Source organism: Palaemon carinicauda, unplaced genomic scaffold (genome assembly GCF_036898095.1).
Source record: "Palaemon carinicauda isolate YSFRI2023 unplaced genomic scaffold, ASM3689809v2 scaffold100, whole genome shotgun sequence".
In the NCBI taxonomy this organism is placed as follows: Eukaryota; Metazoa; Arthropoda; class Malacostraca; order Decapoda; family Palaemonidae; genus Palaemon; species Palaemon carinicauda.
In genome coordinates this window covers 67,684-86,185 of record NW_027168483.1, presented here as the reverse complement: position 1 = coordinate 86,185, position 18,502 = coordinate 67,684, and the positions used below count along the sequence as shown (strand labels likewise).

Here is an 18,502-nt window from a genome sequence, read left to right as displayed (position 1 = left end):
TGCCATGAAAGTAGGCTTCTTCCATTTAGGCCATTATGTACATAAGTATTTGAAATATCTTGAGCTCCAAATGGAATTCAATAATGGTCCCTACTTTGACTTAAAAGCAACAATTATAGTAGCATTAACTTTGGTACCAGAGTCAGGGTGTTCCGAAAAGCCAAAGAATCTCTCGAAGCCATTTGATGCACAAACTTACTAACAACTGCATCCCTTCCCTTAAGGATCCAGTTACCCCAGAGGAAAGCACATTGGCGAATCAGGATTTCTAGTGCTTTAGCTTAACCAAACAAGTTCTGTGCTGTTTTTCGACAAGTAATCCAACCATGAGCATGCCTACAAGGCTAATATGGAAGGTGTTTCAACGTTTACGGTCTCTGGCGCTGACAAAACGGCCAATTACTAAGTTTCTCACTCGTGATTGCAGGGGTAAAGGACACCAAACAAGGACCCAGAGGCAGTAAATTAGAATATGTCCCTTCTGTGACGTAGAACTTTCTCTATGTAGAAAGCACTGGTGGAATTAACTTTGATGACCTCTCAACTTTAAGAGAATCCTTCAAAGCAAGAGACCTGCTGTTTATTCTTACAAATGGTGTCCTAACTCTGTCAGGACCAGAGTAGTTCCAGCCTATGCAGGGAAGGACTCGTCAATGGACGTCTTCCTCCCTATGTAAGGTGCTGGAGGGACCTCACCAAGTTTATTCAACCTTCGCATTACTCCAAGAACCAGCAAAAAAGGACAACTCCTCACCCGGCTCTGCTGTCGGAACTTCTAGGATCTATGCCCATAGGATCAAAGCAACCTACTTCTACAGTGATCTTAACTCATAACTGGAGAGGGAGAATCATTGAGGTCTTCCCTAGCCCTTTTACTTACCGGAGGAATGGAAATCTCTTCCTGCTTGACTACTGGACGACAATTCCTACACCATTGAGGAATGTCTTTCCATTGTCTCCCAAACTCTGGTGCAGGAATAGGAGAAAGTCTGATCATGCCAGAACAACTCCACAGTAAAGGCAGGACCAGGATATCGTTTAGCAAGAGGAAGTGGTGGCTTAACATCATCCTCATCTGGGGTTTGGTCATGATAAACCGGGACTAAATGGTACTCCCCTTTGAATCACTCACTCTTAGATGTCGTAACACAAGGATCTGGAAAACTCGCGTTAGAAACAGATGGAGTCAGGGGAGTATGAGATCTAATGAGCCTAGTCCCTCTCGAAAGAAGAACCTGGGGCATCACCCTAGGAAACGGAGAGAAAGTTTCAGGACATCCCTTCTATCCACACGCAGCTGAAGCAGTCACGTTCCATGTTCCTAGGAACTGGGACGTTTCCCCTTCTCTTAGGAGCTGATCTAGGAGGTGGAGTTCTGCGCCTGACCTTGACACATCATCATCCTCCAATCAAAAAAGCAGAGGACAGGTGCCCTTTTAAGATATATTACTACTGTACATGATTTGTTCCCGCAGGACGAGACTGTATAGGACGAGGGCATAGAGGGTCAAAGGACTCACCAAGAGAGACCAACAAGCACTCCGCTAAACTGCAAATTGGTGGACGCGCCTCTGATCTGTAGCATGGTAGACGTGTCATCGGATTGCGGATTGACAGACGCACCTATCATCTATAGTATGTCGGAGGGAGCCATCGAATTACGGATTGATTGACGCACCTGTAACTAGCGGTTTGGTGGATGCGTCTCAAGCTCCCGAATTGTAGGAAGCCGAACGTGCTTCACTAACTTGTTCAGCACCCTTGGTTGATGAATCACCATGCTACCACCTACTTGATGCTGGCACACTGGCCTGGGGATGAAATCACAAAACGATGAACTTGGCGAGTATCCCTCATTTGACAAACCACTTTTAACGACACTGTCAGTGAAGATTTAATGGATATACCTTGGCCATCAAGAAGTCATGGCCCTCAGGGTATAAGCAGAAGGCCAGACTTTGTTACACGAGATGGAGAAGAGTAGGATGTAAAGAAAGGCAATGGTAAGGTGTCTGACGAGATTAACGATGGAGGACGCTGAAGCGATGGTTGGCCCTCTGGTGTACACTCTGGCATGCGTTCAAGGGAACGGTTAGGAGATTTCTAAAATATCTTAGAGATGTATAACCTGAGAACTCACTTTAAGAAACCATGACAGATATAAAAACTTAGTCGTAAGAGTCCAGAGCAATGAAGGGTGACGAAAGCGATGGCACATCATGGTACTTCTAAGCGGTTGAGCAATGAGCATCAGCCGCAGAAAGCTTAACAAACTGAGACAAAGCGTTAGCAGAGGGATCAGCCTCTTACGTAAGATCCCCTACCTCACTATGGAGAGCAGAAGAATCTACGCCTTCAGAATAAACCTGGAGGAATACATGGCCGCTGTCCTTTGTCGGTTGGCTGGTGGCAGAGCCGATGACAAAAGCTCAGTCAGGGAAATTTCCGGGGTCAGAGTAAGAGATCTAGACTACTACTACTACTAATAATACTCCTTCGACAGCAAAGCAGTCGAAGAAAAACGGTCTTGTTTAGATTTCTTCTTTCTTCTGTGAAAATTCGCACTCATACTAAAAGTCGAAAGGAAACTACAACAAAAGGACGACGGGAGAAAACAATTAACACTCAAGACAAAGGAAAACAACACAAAAAATCAAAGAAAACAACACAAAAAAACACAAGAAAACAACATAAAGGAAAGATGAGAGAAAACAATTAACACTAAAGACAAGAAAAAACAACACAAAAAATGATGAGAAAAAAATTGAACAAATAAAATGACAAGAAAACAATCAACACTAAAAACCAAAGAAAAAAATACAAAAAACCAAAGAAATCAACACAAAAAAACAAAAGAAAACAACATAAAAGAAAGACGAGAGAAAACAATCAACTCTAAAGACGAGAAAAAACAACACAAAAAAATGAATAGAAAAAAATTAACACAGAAAATGACGAGAAAACAATTAACGCAAAAGAAAGATGAGAGAAAACAATTAACACTAAAGAATGAGGAGAGAAAATAATTAATGCCAAACCAATGAAAACTTCAAAGCCCAATACAGCAAAAGACGTCTGAATGTCACCACGATCGGAGACAGAGAAGGTTCCCGGCTACAAGGCCGAGCCTGTCGACCCAACACACCGGGTAGTAAGGCATTACACAATGGCTACTTGGTCCTCAATGACTCTTCATTCGCCGTACCAGCTTGCACGCCAGAGAACAGTATTGTACTGTATACTGTAACCATTTTAAATTACAGTATACTGTAAAGGTTTGTTTTTGCTTATGAAAAAACATTGATTCTTCACCTCAGTCAAGCATAGGGTAGAGGTACCAATAAGTACTCCTCAGTCCAATAGGTACGCACTTGGCATTTAAAAATGTCTACACAGAAAAAACACCGCTTTAATTTTTAATTATTGTATAATATTAATCCACCATTATTCTATATATACTGTAAGTAGGTTTCTAGGTTCTGCCCTTTGTAATCAACTAGTTACCAAAACAAAATAGACTGAAATCTGAAAAAAAAAAAAAAAAATTTTTGTCTAATATTAATCCACCATCATTCTATATATAAGTAGGTTTCTGGGTTCTGCCCTTTGTAATCAACTAGTTACCAAAACAAAATAGACTGAAATCTGAAAAAAAAAAAAAAAATTTGTCTAATATTAATCCACCATTATTCTATATATAAGTAGGTTTCTAGGTTCTGCCCTTTGTAATCAACTAGTTACCAAAACAAAAGCAGAACCTTTGTAATCAACTAGTTACCAAAACAAAAGCAGAACCTTTGTAATCAACTAGTTACCAAAACAAAAGCAGAACCTTTGTAATCAACTAGTTACCAAAACAAAAGCAGAACCTTTGTAATCAACTAGTTACCAAAACAAAAGCAGAACCTTTGTAATCAACTAGTTACCAAAACAAAAGCAGAACCTTTGTAATCAACTAGTTACCAAAACAAAAGCAGAACCTTTGTAATCAACTAGTTACCAAAACAAAATAGACAGAAATCTGAAAAAAAAAAACAGCATTTTCATAGGAAAATCTAAAGTCTCTTATGCCGTGTTCTTTTACCACGGTTCATTTGCGAGTACTATATTTGGGTTTTTTTTAATTTGCGGGTTGATTTTGTGACTGGGGGCATAAACACGCATAAAAACTTTTGTAAATTAAAAAATGTAAGGGGAATGAGGGTGCGTACCTACTGGACAAGGCCAAGGCACGCATGCCCAATAAGTACTCAAAAATAATATTGCCTGCCAGAGTCTTAAGCCACGAAATACAACAACTTAACCCTTTTACCCCCAGGCTCTTTGGAAATTTCCAACCCTTAACCCACAAGGGGTTATTTTTTCCCCAGCACATTTTGCAGTATATATTTTTTAAATTGCTCTAACAGCCTTAATTTTTGTCATAGAGAGGTCAGGTTGGTCTCATTCTCTTGGAAAATGCCTGAATTTTCTCAAAAAATTATTAAAAATATGAAGAAAAAAAAATTTATAGCATTTTTTTGCAAGGACATACCGGTACGTCCATGGGGGTAGAGGGATGAGTTTTGTGAAACGTACCAGTATGTCCTTTGGGGTAAAAGGGTTAAGGCTACCTCTCTAGCTAGAGAGAATATGGGCCACTGTACCATGAAAACCATTGGAGTAATATCCAGGTCAATTTACCCCATGACTGGACCAAATTATACGCAGTGTGTGATGTCCTGTATGTATGGGCGTACATAAAAGGCATCGTGCACTGCATACCGATTGTTCATCACACTTTTTCATCATAAAAACATTAACAAATTTTTTTAAAAGAGAATACAGTATGGGAAAAGAAAGTAGCAAGAAAATGAGTGTGACTAAAACAAGTCAAAATCAAAACATAAAAAGAAAGGTGCAACAAAAGAAATATGATCCAGCTATAATAGCAGATGCTTTAAATGATATAGAAAAGTAAGTTAACCCTTTTACCCCCAAAGGACGTACTGGTACGTTTCACAAAAGCCATCCCTTTACCCCCATGGACGTACCGGTACGTCCTTGCAAAAAAATGCTATAAAATTTTTTTTTCATATTTTTGATAATTTTTTGAGAAAATTCAGGCATTTTTGCAAGAGAATGAGACCAACCTGACCTCTCTATGACAAAAAGTAAGGCTGTTAGAGCAATTTACAAAATATATACTGCAAAATGTGCTGGGGAAAAAATAACCCCTTGGGGGTTAAGGGTTGGAAATTTCCAAAGAGCCTGGGGGGTAAAAGGGTTAAGTAGGAAAAATTATTGTAGCTCGTTTGATTTATTTAAAGTGATATAATTCAGTAATTACTACTGTAGTGCTGTTTATCAAGAATATGTCATTTCATTGCTTTTAGTTTTTATGGGTAACTGAAAAGTATTTGCCTTATGTGGGTTACAGTTGTATGTAGTACAACAAGGAAAGAAAGGAAACACATGTACAACATGAAAGGTTCACTATATGATTTAGTACTGCAATACAAAGGCTATTAGGAGAAGGAAAACTCCAAAATCAAACCAAACAAGACCCCAACGGCGGAGCTTCCCAGCGCCGGCGGAAGAGGGCAATGCCTGTCGGGCAGGCAACAAGGCGGGCCTTGACATAACAAGAACCCGGCAGCCCGATGCAACCAACATCGGAGAAGCCGCCTGTCTCATGTCTTGAGCCGCGGTGAAAACGGTGTGGGCCAAGTGTGTGTGCGTGGCCGTTGCAAAGCCACGACCACTCAAAACAATATACCCAGCTTCTGGCATTCTGTCGTTTCCTCCACCCTTCTTCATCTCTTTCTTATAGGAGGCTGATGGCTAACGACAGAACCCAATACTCAGACACGAGTGGGCGCCGACGACGACGACAAAGGCCATGCACATGTATTACAGCATTATTCAAGTGTACCTTTTACTGCTACCTCCCCTCCAAAGGAGTTTCAAAAAGACCAGCTAGAACACATAAAGGTTCCAGTCAAACACCGACTACCCCCTCCCCCCAAAGGTCTAAAGGTAAACCATCCACAATAAGTCCAGCAATGATGACCAATAGATTCTTCCCGGAGGGCAACCAGGCAAAGGGACAAAGGTGAGAAGAAATGTGATGGACAGTGTTTTCCATATCATGACTGAAGATGGTTAAGTTATTCGAAAAAAATAATGAAAAAGAAAAGAAAGAATCGAGCAAAAAGACAGTGAAACCAATGGGCAGGAAAGGTTCAATAACACTGGAATTTCCTCCCACACTGTGTTCCGTTATTAATTAATAAATGTTCCCTTTCACCTGATGTTCTTATACTTTTATTTATAATCCAGCAAGCCCAATGAAAGGTATGATAAAAAGCAAGATTCTAACTGGGTCCCCTTGCCCAGTATAAATCAAGGGGTGGTGCCCAGAGCTCCGTTCTCTTGACCTGTTACTTAGATTTTTTGGGTATTCCACCGTTGTATATTTGTTGTGTAGTGAACGTCGGGTTGTGGTTGGCATTCGGACACTAGGCAGTTCGGGTGCTACCTCTGGCCACAGTCCGCAAACCACTACAACACAAAGAAAGAAGAATCAAGTACAAACAGATACAGATGATGAAGAGAGAGAACTAGCAAAAACAAGAAGAAAGAAAGGTTCTGTAACACAGCAGATGAGGAAACGAGTTGGAAAAAATACGAGTGATGAAGATGCTCTACTTGAAGACAAAGAACTAAATGGAGATAGTAAGGCAGTAGCAGGGCCTTCCTATGCTAGTAGAATAAGTGAATCATCAAATGACGAAGTCTTGAGTTTGCTTGATAGTTCAGACGAGAGCTTTGATTATGAAAGAGACAACTTCGATTTTGACATTACCCTTGAGGAACCCAAAGAAAAATTCTTGGGTTGGAGTAAAAGTTGAAAAAGAAACATTGTCTAGCAAAGGTAGAAAAGACATCCTCCTTTGAGGTCTACATTGCCAGCGTCATAAAGGTAGATGAAGGTGGCTATGAAGTGTCATTTCTGAAAGAAAAAAGAGCTGGCTTTAACATAATGCCAGAAATGGAAGAAGTGTCCTATCCACATCACCGAGACGAGTTAGTTGTTCTTGGAAACCCAGAACAAGTATATAGAAATCGTAGAAATCGTTTATATGGGTTTTTATATCCATCTATTATAAAAACAATACTTGTCTCCCACTTTGCAAAGTTAATATGAATCAATGCTAAAAGATTTTCAAGTTCATTTTCAAACTATCCAAAGAATTTCAGTTATAATGTGTATTTTTTGTAAGTGCTAGTATAAAGGGATTTTGACGAAGGAAAAATCTATTTCTGGGCTCAACCTGTGTCGCCCAGTAAAATGCTCCTTAAAGCACCATTTCAAAGGTATAAATACTGCTAAATATACCAGAGAAAAAAGTTGCATGGAATGCTAGGAATATATCCAGCTCGCTCAACCCTAAAGGGTGTCGGTATTAAAACTGGGGCGAGTGATACCACTACCAGAGATCCCTTTCCAATTAGACTTCTCCTTCCTCAAAATCCTCCGCTACTACAAGGTGTCGTTCACTACAGCCACTGCCCCCCCCCCCCCCCCCCCCCCCCCCATCCTTCTCCCATCATTCCTTGTTAGCACCCGTGAACGTTCAGACGTGTTTTTCGTAGCTCTGTGTTGTTTTATGTTTGAGAAGATGTCAGGCATTTTGAAGATCCATGCTCCCAAATTGAGTATTATATTTGTCTGTTTGGGATTTCTAGGTAGCGACACACGTTCATTCAATAACCTTGTTGGGTTTTATCTCAGCCACTTTGTTGACGCTCCCTGACGGGTGTGTATGCGGTCTTTAGGTGTCGCTTCCTCGGGATCTCTTGCATTTAGTTAATATACCACATTGATTCACATGGGAAGTGGCAAAGAATTCTCAGGTAAAACAATACTATTATTTTTTTTACTCTATAGATAACTATACGGATATTTCTTTTATTCTAGTAAAGTAGGTGTTTGCTCATTTTTCTTTCAAAACTCCTTTTGTTTGTGTGAAAAGTTAATCTCATCTAGTTGCTAGGTGTATAATTAAAATAGAGGTGATACTTCAAAGAATATGATATAATACAGTACCATGTTTTGTTGGAAAAATTTTTTTTTTCTCTGACTGTATTCTCTACATTTTTCATATATATAAGCCTTCCCCTACACATACATTATCAAGTATACCTATTTTGTATTATGTATTCATGTTACTCAAGCAATAAATTTCATTTAAGGGATGGAAACATGATGTTAAACACATATTTTGCTTTTTCATGACTTTTTCCAATAAATTTCACATGGAAGCCGTTATAAAGCAAACGAAACTCTTTGAATCGTAGGTGAGCAAATAAAGCATTGAATAAAGTCTAGCACATGGAGTGAAGGAAACTCTGGGTGATAGGATAGATGTGAGCGAGGCAAGAGAGCGTGCTAGAAATAGGAATGAATGGCGAGCGATTGTGATGCAGTTCCGGTAGGCCCTGCTGCTGCCTCCGATGCCTTAGATGACCGCGGAGGTAGCAGCAGTAGGGGATTCAGCATTATGAAGCTCCATCTGCGGTGGATAATGTGGGAGGGTGGGCTGTGACACCCTAGCAGTACCATCTGAACTCGGTTGAGTCCCTTGTTAGGCTGGGAGGAACGTAGAGAGTAGAGGTCCCCCTTTTTGTTTTTGTTTCTTTGTTGATGTCGGCTACCCCCCAAAATTGGGGGAAGTGCCTTGGTATATGTATGTACAGTATGTATGACTTTTTCCAATAAATTTCACATGGAAGCAGTTATAAAGCAAACGAAACTCTTTGAATCATAGGCGAGCAAATAAAGCATTGAGTAAAGTCTAGCACATCCAAAGGAGGCTTGTGTAGCGAGAACAACCTAAGAGATAAGAGTGAAAGAGTACCGATTGGACAGGGGAGCGTACACATTGGGCATACCTTGATAATAGGTACGCACTAAATTTCATGACCATTTTTTCAGCATGGGTTTGCAATATCTATAATTTCTTTCCATAACATGGATGGAGTGAAGAAAGCTCTGGGTGATAGGAGGATAGATGTGAGAGAGGCAAGAGAGCGTGCTAGAAATAGGAACGAATGGCGAGCGATTGTGACGCAGTTCCGTTAGGCCCTGCTGCTGCCTCCGATGCCTTAGATGACCGCGGAGGTAGCAGCAGTAGGGGATTCAGCATTATGAAGCTTCATCTGTGGTGGATAATGTGGGAGGTTGGGCTGTGGCACCCTAGCAGTACCAGCTGAACTCGGTTGAGTCCCGTGTTAGGCTGGAGGAACGTAGAGAGTAGAGGTCCCCTTTTTTGTTTTGTTTCATTGTTGATGTCGGCTAACCCCCCAAAATTGGGGGAAGTGCCTTGGTATATGTATGTATGTATAACATGAAACAAAATCCATTTCTTCACAGCCTGTATAAAAATCATATTCATTATTCTATTAAGATGTACATAGTCTGAGTAAAAAAATCCATGATATTTTGAGTACCTATTGGTACACGTACCCTAACTGTATAACTGAATTAATAATTCTAAAATATCCTCAATTCTAATCACCAAATTCAACAGTACTTACAATACTCATCTTCTCCTATTTCTGTTTACACATTTCCTCATATCCATCCTCTACGGTATATTCCACAGGGAATAATTAACCATACGAACTGGAAGATTAGCATCTTCACGGCAGCAACCCTGTGAAAGAAGAAAATTCCAATTTAGTGATTAGGTTACACTAATGGGTGTGAAGGGGCCATTCTGTACAGATTTCTGACCTCTATGTATGTAATTAGGCCGCCATACAGTGAATATAATGTTGGCACAATAAGATATAATGATGACTAATGAGTATTATGAAAAACTAAAAGCAAACTAGTGCTATGGGTTGTGACAGCACGTGCATTCACAGAATGATTGAAAATACCAGACTTGCAATGCCAAGATGGTTCTTAACCCTTTTACCCCCAAAAGGACGTACTGGTACGTTTCACAAAACTCATCCCTTTACCCCCATGGACGTACCGGTACGTCCTTGCAAAAAAATTATATAAAAATTTTTTTTTTCATATTTTTGATAATTTTTTGAAAAAATTCAGGCATTACAAAGAGAATGAGACCAACCTGACCTCTCTATGACAAAAATTAAGGCTGTTAGAGCAATTTAATGAAAACATACTGCAAAATGTGCTGGGGAAAAAATAACCCCTTGGGGGTTAAGGGTTGGAAATTTCCAAAGGGTTAAATGAGGCATGTATTCAAGAGTAAAAAAACTCTCCTATAAACTATAAAATATTGACATAGTTTTATATGTTTCACAAAAACAAAAGTAGAAACTGATATTTTCAAATGTTAGTAAGGCTAGTGGTGCACTTTTCGCACTCCCCAAGAGAGATTAGTTCACCAAATGTTCAGCTTGGCTTCACAAGGCACTAGAAGAGTTGGAAGACCCAGGCTACATGGCTGAGGACTATGAAGCGCAAAGTAGGAGATGATGAATGGAGTAGTATTGAATTAAAAGCTCAAGATAGAGACGATTGGTGAGATCTAACCGAGGCCCTTTGCGTCAATGGGCGTAGGAGGAGATAATGATGATGAGCAAGGCCAGTGCAGTTGGACTGGGATGTACTTCAAATACAATATTACACCAGGGAGACACACTCTGGTCTAGTTAACCCTTTTACCCCCAGGCTATTTGGAAATTTCCAACCCTTAACCCCCAGGGGGTTATTTTTTTCCCCAGCACATTTTGCAGTATATTTTTTTTAAATTGCTCTAAAACACCTTATTTTTAAAAGTCATAGAGAGGTCAGGTTGGTCTCATTCTCTTGGAAAATGCCTGAATTTTCTCAAAAACTTATCAAAAATATGAAAAAAAAAATTTTATAGCATTTTTTTGCAAGGACGTACCAGTACGTCCATTGGGGTAAAGGGATGGCTTTTGTGAAACGTACCAGTACGTCCTTTGGGGGTAAAAGGGTTAACATTTCTTTCCCAATCACGCAACTAAAATTTCCCAAAATTTAAAACAACGCATAAAAAGATGTCATCATACAGCAGCAACAAGTGTTTTGCCAATTGAAGACTCAAAACAGAGGAAACACAAGATGGAGGTCATGTTATTAGCAATGAATATCAAGGAAACATAGCGGCTGAATTTAGCATCTTTATGAAAAAGAAATAAAATGCAATAGGACAATTATACGAGACCCCATCTGGTGCCGTCATGCAACCGACAGGAAACACTGCATGCTGTACATCATCTCTCAAGACAATTGCTTCTTGATGCAAAAAGAAGGGTTTTAAAACTACTAAAAAAGCAACACCAAGACCAGCAACTGAACCCAGGGATACCAAATCATACCAAAGGAAATTCCAAAATATTAAAACAAATAAGCTGTTTACCTGAAAAAGTTCTGGACATATAAACACTATCATACATACATACATATAACAAGGCCCTTCCCCAAATTTTGGGGGGTAGCCGGCATCAACAAATGAAACAAAACAAAAAAGGGGACCTCTACTCTCTACGTTCCTCCAGCCTAACAAGGGACTCAACCGAGTTCAGCTGGTACTGCTAGGGTGTCACAGCCCAACCTCCCACATTATCCACCACAGATGAAGCTTCATAATGCTGAATCCCCTACTGCTGCTACCTCCGCGGTCATCTAAGGCATCGGAGGCAGCAGCAGGGCCTACCGGAACTGCGTCACAATCGCTCGCCATTCATTCCTATTTCTAGCACGCTCTCTTGCCTCATTCCTATTTCTAGCACGCTCTCTTGCCTCGCTCACATCTATCCTCCTATCACCCAGAGGTTCCTTCACTCCATCCATCCACCCAAACACTATCATAAACTACAAATAGGGAGGCCACTAGGCACTGACAAGAAACATTGGACAGGAAGATGAAAGAAGAGAGCCAGGCAAGGAAGTTAAGTAGATGGCTTAAAAAGTGAATGCAGCTTAGTCCTGATGGGATGCACTTGGAAAATTCCTGCCTCATGGGATCATAAATTAACCCTTTTACCCCCAAAGGACTTACTGGTACGTTTCACAAAACTCATCCCTTTACCCCCATGGACGTACCGGTACGTCCTTGCAAAAACCTGCTATTTACATTTTATTTTGCATATTTTTGATAATTTTTTGAGAAACTTCAGACATTTTCCAAGAGAATGAGACCAACCTGACCTCTCTATGACAAAAATTAAGGCTGTTAGAGCCATTAAAAAAAAATATATACTGCAAAATGTGCTGGGAAAAAAATAACCCCTGGGGGTTAAGAGTTGGAAATTTCCATATAGCCTGGGGGTAAAAGGATTAAGTAATGTATCACCCATTTAAATCAATTCAAAATAAAAAGTGCCAACTGTATATCACTTTTCCTCAAGTATATACAAAAACACATTCCACTTTATACCGTTTTACATAACCTTAAGTCGGTTTCTATAGTACAACAATGAAGTACTGCATTTCACATGGAAGCTTATTATAATCATTACTAGCCAAGCTACAACCATAGTTTGAAAAGCAGAATGCTACAAGCATAAGGGCTCTAACTAGGAAAGTAGCCCAGTGAGGAAAGGAAGTAAGGGAATGGGAACAGCATATTAACTGAAAAAAACGGGTAAAAGTAATGACTAAAAAAAAAATTGGTAGGTAAACTGGTTTTCATAAAATGAAGGTAGGTTGTATGGAACAAGTCACAGCGCTAGTCTCATCTCTTAGAATAAGTTAACGACGTGTAATAAGGTATTATGGCTATACCTTCAAAACAACCATCTAAGGAGGTTGAATTTTCCTCCTACAACAGAAAACAAACCAAAATGGAATTTTCAAGTAGGTAGAGAGTAGATATTGATGAACAGTTCCAAGTGGGATTATCAGCAGATGCAATACTTTAAAGAGATAAAAAAATACAACGAACAAAAAACACAGCCATTTCTAGTCCACTACCGGACACAGGCCTCAAGTCATAAATTCACGTCTGGCGATCGGCCAGTTTTCATCACAACGCTGGCCAGTGCAGATCGGTACTGGGAGATTTTCGTCTGAACGCTCACAGCAAACCAACCTACTATGGCAGGCCCTGACTAATACAGCCTTGCTGATCGTGGCAACACGCAAACCCTTTCACCATGTTATGGTATCTCCACTCAGAAAGGGATAAAAGCAAAATATATTATTATTATTAATTGCTAAGCTACAACCCTAGTTGGAAAAGCAAGATACTAAAAGCCCAGGGGCCCCAACAAGGAAAATAGCCCAGTAAGGAAAGGAAACTATGAAAAATTAAATATTTTAAAAACAGTAACATTGAAATAAATATTTCCTATATAAACTAAAAATACTTTAACAAAACAGGACGAAGAGAGATAAGACAGAATAGTGTGCACGAGTGTACTCCCCAAGCAAGAGAACTCTAACCCAAGACAGTGGAAGACCATGGTACAGAAGCTATGGGACTACCCAAGACTAGAGAACAATGGTTTGAATTTTGAGTGTCCTCCTAGAAGAGCTGCTTACCAAAGCTAAAAGACTCTCTTCTACCCTTACCAAGAGGAAAGTAACCACTGGACAATTGCAGTGCAGTAGCTAACCCTTTGGGTGAAGAAGAATTGTTTGGTAATCTCAAGTGTTGTCAGGTGTATGAGGATAGAGGAGAATCTGAAAAGAATAGGCCTGACTATTCGGTGTATGTGTAGGCAAAGGGACAGAACCGTAACCAGAGAGAAGGATCCAACGTAGTACTGTCTGGCCAGTCAAAGGACCCCATAACACTCTAGCGGTAGTATCTCCACGGGTGGCTGGTGGGGCCATTACAGCTAGTTTATTTATTAGTTTGGATATACGACAGAACAATACCATACTATAGCACTAGAGTATTATTACTAGCTAAGCTACAAGCCTGGTTGAAAAAGCAGGATGCGATAAGTCCAAGGGCACCAACAGGGAAAAATAGCCCAATAAGGAAAGGCAATATGGAAATAAACTACATGAGAAGTAATGAACAATGAATATAAAATAAAGCATCAGTCTCATTTTTCCCTTATGATAAATTTACTATTTTTACCATATTTACCTTCTTTATCTGATGTCAGCTTGTCAAGACAAAAGCAATTCCATCACTAGATACATATGAACCAATACAGACAAGAGAGCGTGCCCACCACCAATATAGATCAAACATAATGAATCCAATCAGATGACCACTTCTCCGACAATCACCTTCACTAACAACAACACGTGACCTGACGTCACTGTGACATCATGTAAACTACTTGTTTCTTCACTAATCCCAATATGGCCTATTTACTTATGCCTTACGTAATTCACTCATGTTATAAGATATTTCAGGAATTGTATGCAAAGATATCCAATTGACCCTTTTACCCCCAGGCTCTTTGGAAATTTCCAACCCTTAACCGCCAAGGGGTTACTTTTTACCCAGCATATTTTGCAGTATATTTTTTAAAATTGCTCTAACAGCCTTAATTTTTGTCATAGAGAGGTCAGGTTGGTCTCATTCTCTTGGAAAATGCCTGAATTTTCTCAAAAAATTATCAAAAATATGAAAAAAAAAATTTTATAGCATTTTTTTGCAAGGACCTACCGGTACGTCCATGGGGGTAAAGGGATGAGTTTTGTGAAACGTACCAGTACGTCCTTTGGGGGTAAAAGGGTTAAGCTGTCCAACCACGGACCTATACTGTTAGTTCCTTCTGACTTAGTATTCTGTTACCAGTATATTGTCTAGCTTCTGGTTCCTTCACAGAGTTGACATATTTCCATTAATTGATATTTGCCATCCTTTCATTCTACTCTACCATTACTCTTATGTGCTTGAAACTTTTACTTTCTTGTTCACCCACTTTACGTTTCTCTCATAGCCTTCCAATTGTCTTTTCCATGAACCATTTATTCCCCCCCTAGCAAAAGTCATCCACAAACTGTCTTCTTCAATTTCCGTAAACCAATCCAATCTCCTTCAACTGGTGGTTTCAAATATACTTTCCTCTGTATTTGATCCCCCTCCAAATATGCTGTTTTCACATCTAACGTATAACAATTCATTTTATCTTTTTTTGTAGGAGCATCTTTTTCCCAGTTCGGCATTTTTTCTTCTAAGCGTCTAGCAACCAACCTGGCCTTACATATCTTTTCACCCCTTTTAAACTTCTCGGTGAATATCCACCTTCTGGATATAGCTTTTTGCTGCCTCCGATGCATTAGATAACCGCGGAGGTAGCAGCAGTAGGGGACTCAGCATTATGAAGCTTCATCTGTGGTGGATAATGTAGGAGGGTAGGCTGTGGCACCCTAGCAGTACCAGCTGAACTCAGTTGAGTCCCTCGTTAGGCTGGAGGAACGTAGAGAGTAGAGGTCCCCTTTTTTTGTTTTGTTTCATTTGTTGATGTCGGCTAACCCCCAAAATTGGGGGAAGTGCCTTGGTATATGTATGTATGTATGTATCATCCACCTCATATACATTGTTTTCTCTGCAACTCTGTAATTCCTTTTCCTTAGCCTCTAACACCTGCTTATTCTCAAAACCTAACAAAACCTCTCCTTCCTACCCAATTTTTTCAATATTCCTGTAATCTGTCAGGATTATCACTCTTTGCCACCAGTAGAAGAATCCTGTACGTTGTATGCACCTCTCGAGTATTTACTAGATCTTTTACCAGCCAAACTTAAAACTGACATTTCTTCTATCTGAAGGGCATCCTTATTTACTGCTCTAACCCTGTTCCATTTTCTCAACTTAGGTCATTCTTCTGTCAAGTCTTCCTCCACTTTTTCATCATCTCTCTCTATTCTCTACCCTCTTATTCCCGATAATCACTTCTGTCTCACGTATGATACATCGTTCATACGGTTGTCCCCATTTCCATTAACCTCTGACAATCTTTCTTTTTCTGTTACTTTACCCCGAGCTCTTGTAATGTGTATCCTAAACATCTCTCTCAATGAACTACCATGTTTTACTATGACTGTCTAACCTGACACACTACTACCTCAGCAGGCCCTCTCCATTCCCTTTCATCCTCTTCATCTCCAACAACTACCTCCACAAGTTTATGTTCTCTTACGTTTCTATTTAAAGCAATTCTTAGTTTGCTGCAAGACTCATTTTTGATGAAAGCCTGTCTAGCCTTGTGTACTGCATTTAATGTACCCCTTACTACCCCTTCTCCCGCACTTATCTCTAAACTAGCTGGATTTGAAGTCTCTTCCCCTACTAAGTTTGGTAGAGCAGGATTTCTACCACAAAAACTAGCTGATTAGGCAAAAGTCCTACATTATTTACTAAACAGTTTCTTGCACATACCACCCATCTCAAAGCTATTGGCCAACTCACTCTTCCTCGGACTTCTTTTTAGGATCCCAACTGTTTCCTCGAACAATCCATTGCTCCATGGCAATTCTGCTGTTGCTGCCAACAATTTTATATTCCACACTTCAGTCATTCTTCTCATTTTATCATTCTGGAACTCTTCACCATTATCAGAAAGTATTTTACATGGTGCTCCAAAAATGTGACCCACCCATCATAGTTTCTCGCCTTTTGTCATTAATCCAGTATTATTATTATTACTTGCTAAGCTACAACCTTAGTTGGAAAAGCAAAATGCTATAATCCCAGGGGCTCCAACATGGAAAATAGCCCAGTAAGGAAAGGAAACAGGAGAAAAAAAAATATTTTCAAAGAGTAACAACACTAAAATACAATATTGTGACTCACATTCTAACCTCATTTAGAGTATAGGAAGATGGTACGACGAAGTCAGGATTGAGGAATGCCAGAAAACTGACTGGGGGATGAAGCCATCGTGTTGGTCTTGATTACGGCACGAACATCCGGCCATGATTGCTGATAGTCGGTGCCTCCCTAAAGAATGAAAAGTATATAAGTAAAACTTTAATGCATACATCAAAACTAATAGATGAAGTACAATTTAAAATACTGTATATTGCATTGTAATTAACATACTAGCTGTTTATACGGGAAAAATATTTATTACTGAATGATAATGAGACCACAAAGAATAAAATACTGTTACGAGTAACCATATCGAAGTGGACAAATTATAGCCATGATGTCTCTACCAGATATATAGGTCAAAATATAGTAAAAGAAAAACTTTGTGGATGTCACAGGTGGTTTAAAATTCATGTCAAAATTTATTTCCACAATTCTTTAAAACAATAATTGTCACAAGGCTTTTAACGTTTTTTGTGTTATGGTTATTTTTACTCTTGATACATACAAAAACACAAAATTCTAAATTATTCAGATAACTTCAGTGTACCATATGTCCTCTGACTCCAAGGTTGAAAATATTATGCATTCTGCACATTTAATATCACAAATTCTAAAATTAATTTGTATTTTTCCTAGCTATACAAAACCAAGTCCTTTAGTATTGGGTACGATTTCGGCGAAAGCTGGAAACGCCTGTTGCAGAAATTAACCCTTTTACCCCCAGGCTCTTTGGAAATTTCCAACCCTTAACCCCCAGGGGGTTATTTTATTCCCAGCACATTTTGCAGTATATTATTTTTAAATTGCTCTAACAGCCTTAATTTTTGTCATAGAGAGGTCAGGTTGGTCTCATTCTCTTGGAAAATGCCTGAATTTTTTCAAAAAATTATCAAAAACATGAAAAAAAAATTTTTTATAGCATTTTTTGCAAGGACGTACCGGTACGTCCAAGGGGGTAAAGGGATGGGTTTTGTGAAACGTACCAGTACGTCCTTTGGGGGTAAAAGGGTTAACAAGGTGCTGGCAGTAGCGCTAATGGTAGTTGCCTGTAGGAGGCAGGGGGAGCATTATATCCTGCCTCATCCTCCCCTGTTTTTGGGAGGTCTTCGGCAAAAGGTCTGGACCACCTCTACTGGTCCTTTGTAGGTTCAAGGGCCATTACAGCGTTGTCCCACTCTCTCCTGCAACTGCAACGGTTCTGCAGCCGTAGCCGTAGGATGGGGCTGCTAAAAGGTAGCGGGTCTCCTGTAGGAGGAGAGACCCAACTCGCCCTATCCTACTCCTCCACTTCAGTGGAGTACTTCTCCGGAATACTAACTTGTCACGCGACTTTGAATTGAATTGAATTGAATATAGGATTTAGGCATTAAGCCAAGCACTGGGGCATCAAAGGTCATTCAGCGCTATATAACGAAAATCATTCAATCATATCTGTATACTCACACCATTTAGTATCATTTTAACCTTTAATACAAATTGCAACACTTTCATACAATAAAATCTAATGTGAAATAAATAGGGATTAAAGGGTAAAATAAATGAATAAATTAATAAAATCAATTATAGCTCGTAATATAACCCAATACTTTGTATAAATTTTCTCAAGTTCAGGGTATTACAGTTTTCCCCCAGTATATCTCTTAAAAGTTTGTCCTGGAGTAAATGTGTCCTCCTCTGAAGATTAAAAACAGGACAATTGACTAAAATATGTTTAACATCTATTGTCA

General features: G+C 39.5%; 1 long non-coding RNA gene across 1 annotated transcript in view; it reads right to left on the bottom strand.

Annotated features, from left to right (window-relative positions):
• LOC137635200 (uncharacterized) overlaps positions 1-18,502 on the bottom strand; it is a 55,088-nt gene that overhangs the window by 9,320 nt on the left and 27,266 nt on the right. The window contains exons 2-3 of the long non-coding RNA XR_011042609.1: positions 16,755-16,901; positions 9,583-9,701 (exon numbers count right to left, since the gene is read on the bottom strand). This is a non-coding gene — a long non-coding RNA (uncharacterized lncRNA). The remainder of the gene's footprint in view (positions 1-9,582; positions 9,702-16,754; positions 16,902-18,502) is intronic.